Here is a 13,710-nt window from a genome sequence, read left to right on the forward strand (position 1 = left end):
AAAATCCTATACATCTATAGGAAGGGTAGAGAAATGGAACACGCTATAGTTCTAGGAACCTTACTTCAATCAACTCGAAAAGGGAAAATTATAAACCACATTTATATTTCATAAACGGTATGAAGAGTTGTACTTAAAGGAAGGGTAACATAGGAACATGCTAGAAAAACAGTAATAACGTATGAGCTTTCATTCAGGAGCTTTGCGAAAGCATGGACAATCAATTATGCGCAAAAGTGTGTCTTTATTAAAGCAAAAGACAGAAAATAGAAGGTGCAGTATAGAGTTTCAGCACTATATATTTACCTAGAATGGTATGAAGACCAACCCTGGCCACGGATGAGTCAAGGACAGGAAAAAAAAAAAACAAGGAAGGACAGTCATCAATGGGACAGCAGGTGCAGAATGGACACCCCAGGACAGGACAGGAAACCCAGATTAGGATCAGGACAGGACCACCAAGGAACGACCAGCACCCGCAGTTTGGAAGCAACGCCTGCGCTCCACCCTCTCTGCAGCTATCGGCCAGAACCCCGATTGGGTTATCGAACTCCCCAGCAAAGTGCTCCGCCAGCACTTAAGGTTTAGTAAAACCTCTTGAGTCTATGGATATTTCGTCCAGAGTGCTCAGCAGCCCTCTGTATCAGTCACCTATTGAGTGCGATGGGTCAGTGACAGGTCAGCTATTCGGACAAGTCGGACAAATTCTCTAGCTAAACCTAGGCTAGTTATACTGTTTTCGGGTCAGTGTACCACCCCCCAAATGTTGCAAGTGTCAGAATCCCCAATTTCGATTGGTCCCCAAGTAGGATAGGTCAACACACCAATCACATTTGACTTTTACTAGCCGGGTTTTACATATTCTGGGACCGCCTATTGAATTTGGGGTTCCCATGCCCTATTCTACAGAATACAATAGAAAGAAATACATTTGTTGCTAATATAGTACATTTCAGCTTCTCCGGCTGGGTGAAGGTGCATCTTCCCAGGCACATCTTGGCAGGGACCTTCAGTTGGCACACTGTCAATGCCACCGGCAGAAGACTGTCATGCGCAGAACAGCATGTCAATATGGATTCTCGAGCATCCCATCAGACCCTCAATATCGCGGTACATGAAAAGTAAGCGACAACAAATTAAAACACAGAAATAAATGAATACACTGTATACCATGAATAGTTACTCTATACCCCTTTATTTTAAATATACTATTGCGTGAGAGTTTTAATGCAAACAGACAATAACATAAAACATTAGCGCAAGCTTCACCATGTGAGAACACAGACAGCCATCTTAAAAGCCAATGCGCAAGCGCAAAGATTCCTACCAGAACTGCAAGTACGTCACGTCACGTGAGTGTGACTAACGCATGCGCAGAAAGAAAACCTGCCAAGCAGCGGCCATTTTAGATACAAACGTTATTGAGTTAGTAAACACATACGCAAGCGTCACTAGGACACCCCAAATGTCAGAATAAAGGGAAATTAGTAAGACAAACAGGTTGAATTATATTGTTATAAGTTATTCGAGGTTCATGAATCCGAGCAAGTTGCGTAATATGCGAATCCTTGCTCCATCACTTCCACGTGCACTAGTATACATGACAGACATTTCCCAATGCATTTTTATCAGCTTTAAGAAAATCCATTCTAAGATGGCTGACATGGATTTATGTTCATGTGCAGGGATCATCTTTGAATGGATTTTCTGAAAGCATAAGAAAATCCATTCAGAGCTGACAACTGTGAATGTCTGTACATCCTCTATCAAGGATATACCATCCGTCACCGCAGGTTCTCAAATTGTAAAACCAAGAACGTTATTTATCTTTTGGTTTGTACCCTGCGGATTAGGTTATGTGGGTGAGACAGCGAGATCTTTTTGCACCAGGTTAACTGAACACCGATCAGCGATACATACTTTGAAAATCAATGCTCCCCTAGTAAAACACTATCTAGACTGCCAACATTACCCAAACGACATACGTTGGTTTATTATTTAAAATTTTGAGAATAATAGCAGTACCAAAACAGAAGACTACCGTAAAAAACGGGAGGTCTTTTGGATCTTTTTTTTGGCAGCAAACATCAAGGGATTAAATAACAACATCCCTTGGGAAAATGCAATTAAGTATAATACCTGACATTTGAGCCACTAATTAATTCGAAATAGCAGAATCTTTTTTGGAATTTTCCAATTATTGAGCCCTTAGTCAGATAATGACATAATAGTACTCTGTTCTGACTTTTCCTAGCAATCACATTAATATTGGCATCCTCTTTTCTTTTCGTATTATTAATTTTAGTATCTGTTTTAATCTTTTTATTCTGTATTTTTCCCTTTTACATATTAATATCGATACATTTTTTATCTCAGCCGATACTTGAAATATTCGTTATGAATAATTCCTCTATTGCCTATTTTCATCATTATGCCCTTCTGTTTGTTTAAATTCTATTGTTTAAATCCCTTTTCTCATTTTTATTATTACATTGCTCGGCGCTAGGCCAGCGCACCAGTTATTTTATGTTTGTATCCTCTATCCGCTTTTTAAAGTCTTTCTTTTCTTTTTATTATTATATTTGATTGGCGCCAGTCTTTCAGTAGGGTAGCGTACCAGTCATCCTACGCTCATATCCTTAATCACGTGTTTTCACGTTGCGTCTATTTTTTGTGCGCTTTCTTTTCAGATGCGAAACAAGATTTGTGGCTTTAAATACCGTGCTACTAAGAACCGCGAACCATTTATCCTGGCAGCCGTTTCCAGGCTGGTCCACATACGCGAGGCTCTAAGAAAGTACTACGTGATTGTTGTTTGAAGCCTGACTGCATTGGGTAATTTTTGGACATTGAATTAGGACCCCTTCAAATATCATGTTTTTGGCAACTTTAAGTTAATATTTCCGGCCTAGCCTCTTTTGTGCCAATAATTCCGGCAGTGACTTCAGGCAGGTCCAATTTTGCGAGGTCCTTCTTTAATATTCCTGCTATGTGGTGTACTGTTTCTTCCACTGGGTCCTCTCTGACATTTTAAGGGGACTCTCTGTAGGTTGTTTTGGCATCGTTCTGTGGTTTTACATAACTGACACCACCACGGAACTTTCGACCTAAGATACATGTATTTGGGGGAATCGAGACCCGCATTCATCTTCCTTAGATTAGAGTCGGCCCACCCTCATTCAAGGTATTTTTCACATGTGCATTATAATTTTGTTATTAGTTAGAAATTTAGTGACAACGCATTATCCTTTATTGCAGATTATCATAAGTAGGTGCCTTTGATGTCTGTTCATATTTAACGAATCCACTGACGAGTTTTCCAGGACTCAGAATTTTCATTTGGTCTGTCGTCATACAGGTAATCACAGCATAGTACATATAGGATGGCAGTCTACTTTAGACATCTAAATGCAAGTGCTTATGTGGCTTTACTTATTCACTGCAGCTCCTTTGTGCCCGATCATCTGGCTATCTAGTCTTTTTACTTGAAATCTACTATACTGAATCTCTTGTTGGAGTACCGCAGAACAGAACAGGTATTTATATGACTCTGCCTGTCCCTTCCTCCACTTTGATATCCTTTTTTTGGGCAATTGGAGTGACCAATTCATATCATTTTATAGAGGTTCCAGGTTGCTTTATTGAGATCCATCTGGTGCGTCGACGTCTATCTTTGACTTCGCACCTTCATTGCCATTATTAGGTACCTTTGCATGATCTTTTTTATTCTTCACAGTTGGTACTGTGGTAGTACACCTCACTGAATCTTTTCACTCTTTCTCTGTTTTAATAGCGGCCTATATCAGTCAGAGCACGCTGCCCAGCACTTTCTAGTACATAGACTACGATCATTGTTAGGTAAAGCTCCATGCCTTCCTGTTTCTTGGGTATCTGGGGTGCACCTCGCTTCTTTGCCCTTTTTTGTGCATGAGCAACTATTTCACGTATCTTTTTTCTTTCTGAACATTACCTTTACTCCAACCTTGTCAGTGGTAATTCTTTCCTCCTTCTAAATTTAACTTCTATTGCACATGTTTAACTTTAATGTCGCTTATTTCATTGTGTTGTTAACACTACATGTTGCAATGTTAATTTATAGTCACTTTTTAGTCCATCACTGCGCTCTCTTGCACCAAGTTTATCCTAATAACCTCAGTATACTGCATTGTGTTATACAATTATGTATGTGCATGTGTATATATTTTCATTTATATTTAGAATCTCAAGAGTTTCTCCTGAAGAAGGTGTTAGGAATTAACATTGGCAAGTGTGCTTCATTCTGGTTCGTGCATTTTCAGTTGAACCCTTAGCGTCAAAATCCGTACTTTCCTGACGCTCCCTAAGTGGGATAAGGAGGAGCTGGGCCCTCCCATCATTGCTTGGCTTACTTGCTGTGACCACGCCCCCTTCCCACTTCCTGGTTCCTGTTCGAGTTGCTTTGCTGCCCTCTAGAGCTCTGCTGGGCTCTGTCTTCTAGTCGCCTGATACCTGATTCTCCTGACCCTCTGCTACTCGCTTTTCTGCCCTGTGAGTTAGCGTGTGGTGTCTTGTTGTGAAAGCGGTATTCTTTGCCGCTTCGTTTTCCGTGAACGCGACGCCCTGCTATTCCTCACGCATTTTGCGGGCGTAATCGGTTCACTCTCTGCTTTATACTGGTTTTGCTACCACTGTTACCTCTTTGGTTTGCCCCTTTGCTTTAGTGGTTTTTTCCTCTTGAGAGTGAGCGCTCCGCCCTATCCTCCTAGGGGCCGGGTGTCTCACCTCCTGAGTGGGTGCTGCTCCGCTGTATTCGCCCCCTGTGCAGCCGGTCGGTGCCCCTCACTCCTTTTCTGTTTTGTGTGTGTTTTGTCTGGTGTTTTGGTGTTACTGCTCCGCTGGCCTGGTCCTCTTTAGTCAGCCGGCCAGTTCACCTCACCTACCCTTACCATTTTCTTTGCGTCAGAGGTGTGTTGAGTCCTTCGTGAGTCCTGTTTGGACCCCTCCCTGATTACCTGGACTCATCGTTGACGCCGGCCCGATCTACACTTGGGGTAAGATCCATGAGTGATCACACTTGTCAATGTTTTATGGTGTTTCATGTAAGCATAGGGATTGTGTCTATTCCTAACTTGATCTTTGTTTCCTAGCCTGGACCACCCCCCCCGGAGACGCCTTTTCTACTATTCTGTTACCCCACGTATGAGAAGAGTGGTGGACACTCCTTGGGTAAATTCCCTCATACTTTTAGGATACAACAGATAGGAGTGTGGTCTACCTTGTTAGCGCATTCCTGCTGCTGTGTCTTGGAGGTGTGGGGATTTGTCTTCGCTCCCGTGGAAGTTGGCCCTTCTCCTAACAGAAAGCCAAGCCCACGAATTTTCCTTCCCCTGAGCGAGGATGAATTCCGACACATCTATGGAGGCGTCAAGCCCTGTCCCACAGACCCTTTCCATGGAAGACTTAATGGCAGCTTTTGTGGCCCTACAGACAGAAGTAGGAAGATTAGGTACAGAAAATCAGAGGCTAGTTGCGGAAGTCCATCAATTGAGAACAGGCACCATCCCTAAAGTCCGCAAAAGTTATATCCAGCCTGCCAAATTTACACTTTCCCCAACAGAACAAGACCCACGAGCTAGCCCTGATCCTCAGGCCTCCCCTGTGCAAGTCACGGTAAACACCCCTAACCCTGTGCCCCTAGCCATGCCCGAAAGATTTACAGGGGATAGCTCTAAATACGAAGTTTTCATGAACCAGTGCCAACTCATGTTCTTGTGCAAAGCTGCGTCCTTTCCGGACGATTCTGCTAAGGTAGCGTTTATCATATCCTATCTAGTCGGGAATGCGGCAGAATGGGCGGTGCCGCTGGTACGGAATAACGATCCCTTGTTATATGACCTTGACCTGTTCAAAGAAAAAATGAGAAGTCTTTTTGCTAAGCACGCCTACATGCAAGCCAGTGACACTGAGTTACTAAACCTTCGACAAGGGTCGAAGGATTTGCTCTCGTACATAACCCAATTTAATCGCCTAGTAGCCGAAACCCACTGGCCTGAAGACAAGAGAACTTCTTTGTTTTACAGGGGGTTGGGTGAAGAACTTAAAGACCTACTCTCCCAGATAGTAGATCCACCAGAGGATTGTGCTTCCTTTATTGACCTGGTTTTTAAATTAGACCATAGATTGCATGAGAGAAAAGGAGAAAGGCCTCGCTCTGTTGGGCCCAAAATGGTTTTCCACAGAACTGAGAAACCCATAACCAGAGACGCCCCTGAGCCCATGCAAATAGGGGGAATACGCGGGCCTCTATCCTCGGAGGAAAAAGAGAAAAGAAGGAAGCTCAATCTGTGTCTATACTGTGGCAAGGGAGGGCATTTTGCTCGAGAATGTCCTGTGCGTCCAAAAAATCCAAGGCGATCAGTAAGCAGTCTTACTGGTTCGGAAAACTCGAAAGCTTGAGGAACAGAGAGATCGATTCCTTAAGCTCAAAACCTCCACAGATCTCCTCTAAACCCGTCCTAGTGGTTAAACATTTTATTGTACCCATTACTCTCAAGTATTTAGAGAACAAACCATACACCATGTCAGTTCTCTTAGATTCCGGTGCTACAGGTAATTTTTTTGACATCCATCTAGCCAAACAATTGGGGCTTGCCTTTGTAGCTAAACCTCAGCCTGAAGCCATTTGGGCCGTAGACGGTTCGGAATTATCCTCTGGAATGATTAGTTACCAAACATCTCCACTGACCATTGTGTTCAATAACGGACATTCCGAGTCCCTTGTATTTGACCTAATTGATGCTCCCAATTTTGGTGTCATCTTGGGTGTCCCTTGGTTGCAGATCCACAACCCTGCGATTGATTGGGAAAAACGAACGGTTACGTTGGGTTCTTCTTTCTGTAGGCAACACTGCTACCAAGAAGCCCAGGAACCAGATTTGCCACTATGTTGTGCAGTACAAGCAGGGGTGGATGCATGCTTACCTGACCAGTATGCCGAATACTCAAACGTATTCAGTGAGCAGGAAGCCACCAAATTGCCTCCACACAGGAGCTATGATTGTAGGATTGACCTGATACCCGGTGCTGACTTACCCTGCAGTCGCATTTATGCCTTGACTCCCTCAGAAAATGACTATCTAAAAAACTATCTGGAGGAAATGCTTGCTAAAGGCTTCATCCGTCCTTCCTCGTCGCCTGTTTCTTCCCCTTTGTTTTTTATTGATAAGAAGGAAGGAGGGCTCAGGGCATGCCTGGATTATAGAGCCCTGAACAAAATCACCATAAAGAACAAGTATCCCCTTCCTCTTATTCCTGTCCTTCTAGACCAGATAAAAGGGGCGAAAATCTTTACTAAAATCGATCTCAGGGGTGCCTACCATTTGATCAGGATAAAACCGGGCGACGAGTGGAAAACTGCCTTTCGCACAAAATATGGTCTCTATGAATATTGTGTAATGCCGTTCGGGTTATGCAATGCCCCGGCGGCATTCCAATATTTTATTAACGACATTCTGAGGGAGTACATCGATGTTTTCGTTATAGTTTATATCGATGATATTCTTATATTCTCTCAAAACGAAGCAGAACACATAGAGCATGTCCGGAAAATCTTACAGAAGTTGCAGGAGAATCAGTTATATGCCAAACTGGACAAAAGCACCTTTCATACCTCAGAAGTTGATTTCTTGGGTTTCACCATCAAACCTGGTGGCCTTCAAATGGACCCTAAAAAGGTAGAGGCATTGACACTATGGAAAAGCCCCACTTCAGTTCGAGAAATACAATCCTTTCTAGGATTCGCCAATTTTTATCGGCGCTTTATTGATCGGTTTTCTGACACGGTTTCCCCCATCACAAGACTGTTGAAAAAAGGGGTACCGTTTGTTTGGACATTGGAGGCAGAACAAGCATTTTGTGCCTTAAAAAAGAAGTTCACTTCAGCTCCTATTCTCCGTCACGCAGACAACTCTCAACCTTTTTATGTGGAGGCTGACGCATCACAATATGCTGTAGGAGGGATTCTATCCCAGCGAGACACAGATACAGGTCAAATGCATCCCATAGCTTATTTTTCCAAGACCTTGCTGCCTGCAGAAAGAAACTACACCATAGGGGAGCGTGAACTGTTGGCCATCAAATTGTCCTTTCAAGAATGGCGACATCATTTGTTAGGGTCTCCTCATGTGGTCACCATTTATTCCGATCATAAAAATCTGCAATTTTTCAAATCCGCCAGAGCGCTCACGCCCAGACAGATGAGGTGGTTATTGTTTTTTAGTGAATATGATTTTGTGATCACTTACAGGCCCGGCACACAACAGGGGAAAGCAGATGCGTTATCCCGGCTAGGACTAGCTGACCATTCCAACAGAGAACAACCGCTTCCCATCATCCCAGAAAATAAGATCCTTGGGGTGGGAGAGAAAGATCACACACTTCTAGAAGACCTCAAAAGCCTACTACCCACCATCCCATCGGATGAATGGTTACAAAATCCTCTTCACACCATCAAGGAAGGGATTTATTACCATGATAACAAGATGTTTGTGCCTGCTTCACCCTTGAGACAAAAGATCATTGTATGGTGTCATAGTAGCCCTTTGGCCGGCCATACGGGTGGGCGGAAGACTCTTGAGTTATGCCGCCGATGGTTTTGGTGGGAGTCATTGTCTCAAGACGTCTTGGAATATGTACACGCTTGCGCCATATGCGCCCGCCAAAAGGCTTCTCATTGTGCCCCTACAGGGCTGTTAAAGCATATAGCCATACCCCCTGCACCCTGGCATACTATCAGTATGGACTTTATGACTGATTTACCACCATGTCAGGGCTATACCACCATTTACGTAGTAGTAGATCTCTTGTCTAAAATGAGTCATTTCATCCCTCTAAAGAAAGTGCCTTCCTCTAAAGAACTGGTGGCTGTTTTCTTGGACTCTGTGGTGAAACTACATGGGTTGCCCACATTTATCATTTCCGACCGCGGTCCCCAATTTGTCTCTAAGTTCTGGAGAGGAATGTGTGAGGTGTTGGGAATCGATCACAGGCTTTCTACCGCATATCACCCTCAAACAGATGGGCAAACCGAAAGAACCAACTAAACTTTAGAACAGTTTCTGAGGTGTTTGTTAACTACTATTCCATCTACCTGGGTTCAAGCACTCCCTTTAGCTGAATTTGCTTATAATAATTCCAGTCATGCAGCCACCAAGGTCTCTCCCTTTTACTTTGTTCAAGCCCAACACCCTAGAATGCTCCCCATTGTGTTACCCCCTGATGACACAGTACCCGCTTTAGAGGAACAACATGCCCGCATACAGAGCACATGGGAAGCAGCCAAGACAGAGCTAGAAAAGGCTAAAGAAGCAATGAAGAGACAAGCAGATAAACATCGTAGAACGGAACCAGTATACGTGATAGGAGAGAAGGTGTGGCTGTCCACAAAAAACCTTAGAATGGAAGGGTCAAAAAAGTTCCAACCCCGCTTCATAGGACCCTACCCAATAGAGAAAATTCTCTCTCCTGTCACACTTAAACTCCAGCTCCCCCCATGTATGAAGATCCATCCTGTGTTCCACAGCTCCTTGATCAAAAAATACATACCTTCCCTTGTCCCTGAAATCCCTCCCCCTCCAGTACAGATAGACGGAGAAACAGAATATGAAGTCAGCAAAATATTGAATTCCAGACGAATCCAAGGCAAACTCCAGTACTTTATTGATTGGGTGGGATATCCCCCGGAAGAAAGGTCTTGGGAACCTGCTGAAAACATACATGCAGTGCGGTTGATCCGACAGTTCCACAGATTGCACCCCACAAAGCCAGGTCCTGTGAATAGATCTTTAAGGAGGGGTACTGTTAGGAATTAACATTGGCAAGTGTGCTTCATTCTGGTTCGTGCATTTTCAGTTGAACCCTTAGCGTCAAAATATGTACTTTCCTGACGCTCCCTAAGTGGGATAAGGAGGAGCTGGGCCCTCCCATCATTGCTTGGCTTACTTGCTGTGACCACGCCCCCTTCCCACTTCCTGGTTCCTGTTCGAGTTGCTTTGCTGCCGTCTAGAGCTCTGCTGGGCTCTGTCTTCTAGTCGCCTGATACCTGATTCTCCTGACCCTCTGCTACTCGCTTTTCTGCCCTGTGAGTGTGCGTGTGGTGTCTGGTTGTGAAAGCGGTATTCTTTGCCGCTTCGTTTTCCGTGAACGCGACGCCCTGCTATTCCTCACGCATTTTGCGGGCGTAATCGGTTCACTCTCTGCTTTATACTGGTTTTGCTACCACTGTTACCTCTTTGGTTTGCCCCTTTGCTTTAGTGGTTTTTTCCTCTTGAGAGTGAGCACTCCGCCCTATCCTCCTAGGGGCCGGGTGTCTCACCTCCTGAGTGGGTGCTGCTCCGCTGTATTCGCCCCCTGTGCAGCCGGTCGGTGCCCCTCACTCCTTTTCTGTTTTGTGTGTGTTTTGTCTGGTGTTTTGGTGTTACTGCTCCGCTGGCCTGGTCCTCTTTAGTCAGCCGGCCAGTTCACCTCACCTACCCTTACCATTTGCTTTGCATCAGAGGTGTGTTGAGTCCTTCGTGAGTCCTGTTTGGACCCCTCCCTGATTACCTGGACTCATCGTTGACGCCGGCCCGATCTACACTTGGGGTAAGATCCATGAGTGATCACACTTGTCAATGTTTTATGGTGTTTCATGTAAGCATAGGGATTGTGTCTATTCCTAACTTGATCTTTGTTTCCTAGCCTGGACCACCCCCCCCGGAGACGCCTTTTCTACTATTCTGTTACCCCACGTATGAGGAGAGTGGTGGACACTCCTTGGGTAAATTCCCTCATACTTTTAGGATACAACAGATAGGAGTGTGGTCTACCTTGTTAGCGCATTCCTGCTGCTGTGTCTTGGAGGTGTGGGGATTTGTCTTCGCTCCCGTGGAAGTTGGCCCTTCTCCTAACAGAAGGCATTGTTACGCCGAAACGCGCGTAGCGAGTGTCATTGTATCTACTTTAATTCTTGAAAAACCCTTGTCATTTTTTATCTTTAGAAACACAAGTTTTTTAATGTATTATTGATATATGTATTATTTGGTATGCTTGTATGCTGATGTTGCTTTAGTTTTAATAATTGATTTTTATGCACTGAAATAAAATAAAAAACATATATATTTTTTCTTTAAAATGTTTTTGCTGTGTTAGTATACTGAGGCTTTGTTTATTAACTGTTTGTGTGAAACCTTATCTTTAATAGGTATTTTGTTGTCTAGGAACTGTTATTATTGAATTTACTGTTACCCTGTCCTAGGAACATTATCCAGACTCAGTGGTCCCTTTCTATTACACTGAATGTAAATCCACAGAAGTCATCTAAAAAAAGTTGGCAAAACAAATATGGTTCAGGGGTAGGGTTGCCACCTAACTTCTTTCCTATCAGCACCACTGTCATTTTAATGTTTTAGTCGGAACACAAATAGGCTAAATCACCTAATGCAAGAATTTTTAGGCCTTACCTGTGTATACTTCAAAGAGCAAATATAAATAGAAAACCAATTTAAATGTGTTCTATGCGTAAGTTAATGATCCATGACAAAGGATTAAAGTAAACAAAGACAGAAGAGTCATTTTGTGAATTAATACATACAATTGTGTTTAAAGTCCTATTTTGGGCCTCTACAGACTCTTAAAACATCAACATATTACTGCATTTTTCTCTTGGAAGGAAAGGTGGCAACCCAATTTAGGGGTTGAGATCTGTTGCCTATGCCAATGCTAGTTTTACCAGTAGTTCATAAGCACATATATAGAGAGCATAACACTTACATTCCATATGTAATCAAGCCGTAAAAAAATAACATACAACATAAATTGCACAAGCACAAATGAATCTTGGATATCTATCCTACCTTTAAAAATTCATGCAGATTGCGCAGCGAGTTACAAATGTCTTGTGATACGTTTTTCTAAATGACTAAAGAGCAACATCTGCCTAGACATTATTCGTACATGTGTCTGTTTCTTGGGGTTGTCATTACAGTTCGACTGATGGAATCGGTCCGGCGCTTGGATATAGAAAGCCTTAAGGGCTTTTTGGATACGTCTGCTTCTGTCAAACCAGATGAGACCATTTTATCGTGTTGTAAAATCCTGGAACATCGAAAAAAGGTATCTGTGAGTCTTCCCTGCTTTACATGACAATCAAGGCAATGAGAGGCAGTGAGCTTTAGCTGAATATGTGGTTGTCTAACATTGTGTTATATTGTGTAGTGCTGTAGTGTGACATTCTAGGCTTTACTGTACTGTGAAGGACTGTGTGGTGTGAAGTACAGCTGTAATAGGTTAGGTTGTATTGGGTCGTAGTGCAGTGTGTTGCTATAATGTGCAGTATTAATAAGTTATTGTGCAATATTGCAGCGTTATATCATATTTCTGCAAACACAAGGAGATGACGAACAGAGCGCTGAAACCCTCAGTCACTCAGCCCAGTCACAGATTTGGGTAGATTCCATCATAGTTCTTTGGCTCACTCCGCAAACCCAGTTCAAACCCAGCCATATGCAAACTAGTCTTGACCCTGTGCCTCATAGTAACAGTCCAGCCCAAACTGCCAAGCCAGGTCTTCCCTGCACCCGAAACAAGCATCCTCGGACCCGTTAATGTTGAGTGTCATATAAAGGACAGATTTCTGAGAAAGCAAGCATTCATGGCTTGTTCCTCCTCTGGGTATGGATAGTTGAGAAAAATGAAGCACCAGAAAAAGGTCAATGATTACCAGTGCAAAAGGAAACACACACACAACACACATGTGTACATTTACTCTTAGACTTTGTATAAACTTAACTGCTTTTGTCACTTCACCATTTCCAAGCATATATACATGAACAACCATTCTCCAAAGATTGGCCTGAGTAAGTGTTATTGCTTAAAATCTGCTGACATGGTTTACTACAACTTAGGTTCAATGGGAAAACACAGAGCACTCAAGGGACCACAGTTTGTTCTTAAATTAACAAGTAGACGCATTTCGGCATTGCCTGTTTCAGGCCTTGCTTAACAGTGAAAGGAACATCTTAAAAGAGTGTATTTTTATATGTGAACACCATCATACATCCCAATACGGGGATTTGAAAATAGCAAAAGGGGAAAGAGGGCTGCTCCGAAAGAATCACCCGGGAAGGCACTCCATGAAACAAAATGAAATGTAATGAAACGTAGCAAGTGGCAGACAAAACATCTATGCGTTCGGCTTGTGAAGCCTTGATCTATATATAGACAGATATATAGATATACATTTTTTTTTAATTCAAAATAAGTTCATGTATTGCTAACATTTATTTCTATTGGGTTTTATTTTACGTCCTTATCTCCATTATTTGTTATGGAATGGTGTTGCAATTTCAGTGGTTTGCCATGTGTGATTCTGCACTTATTCCAGATCTGGGCTGAAAAACATTTGTATCTGTTTTATGACCTTTATGGCTTAAGTAATAAAGTAAGTACAGTTTGTGAATATCAACAAGCTTACCTTTTTATGGGTAGGTGTTTGTCCCTACCTAAACACCTCTTTAATCCTTCCTTTACCCCCTTACCTTTTCCAAAATCCCTCCCATTTTATAATAAATGTTCCCCATTTTCCAGCCAATCACCCTATCCTTCCTACAGATAGAAACAAAAGTGGTAGGTATACATGAGGGGCATAGATCTCCTTGTAGAATAGGTAAAAGAGTTGGAGGCAGAAGTCTTCAG

The sequence above is a fragment of the Lissotriton helveticus genome, chromosome 9 (assembly GCF_964261635.1).
Source record: "Lissotriton helveticus chromosome 9, aLisHel1.1, whole genome shotgun sequence".
Lineage (NCBI taxonomy): Eukaryota > Metazoa > Chordata > Amphibia > Caudata > Salamandridae > Lissotriton > Lissotriton helveticus.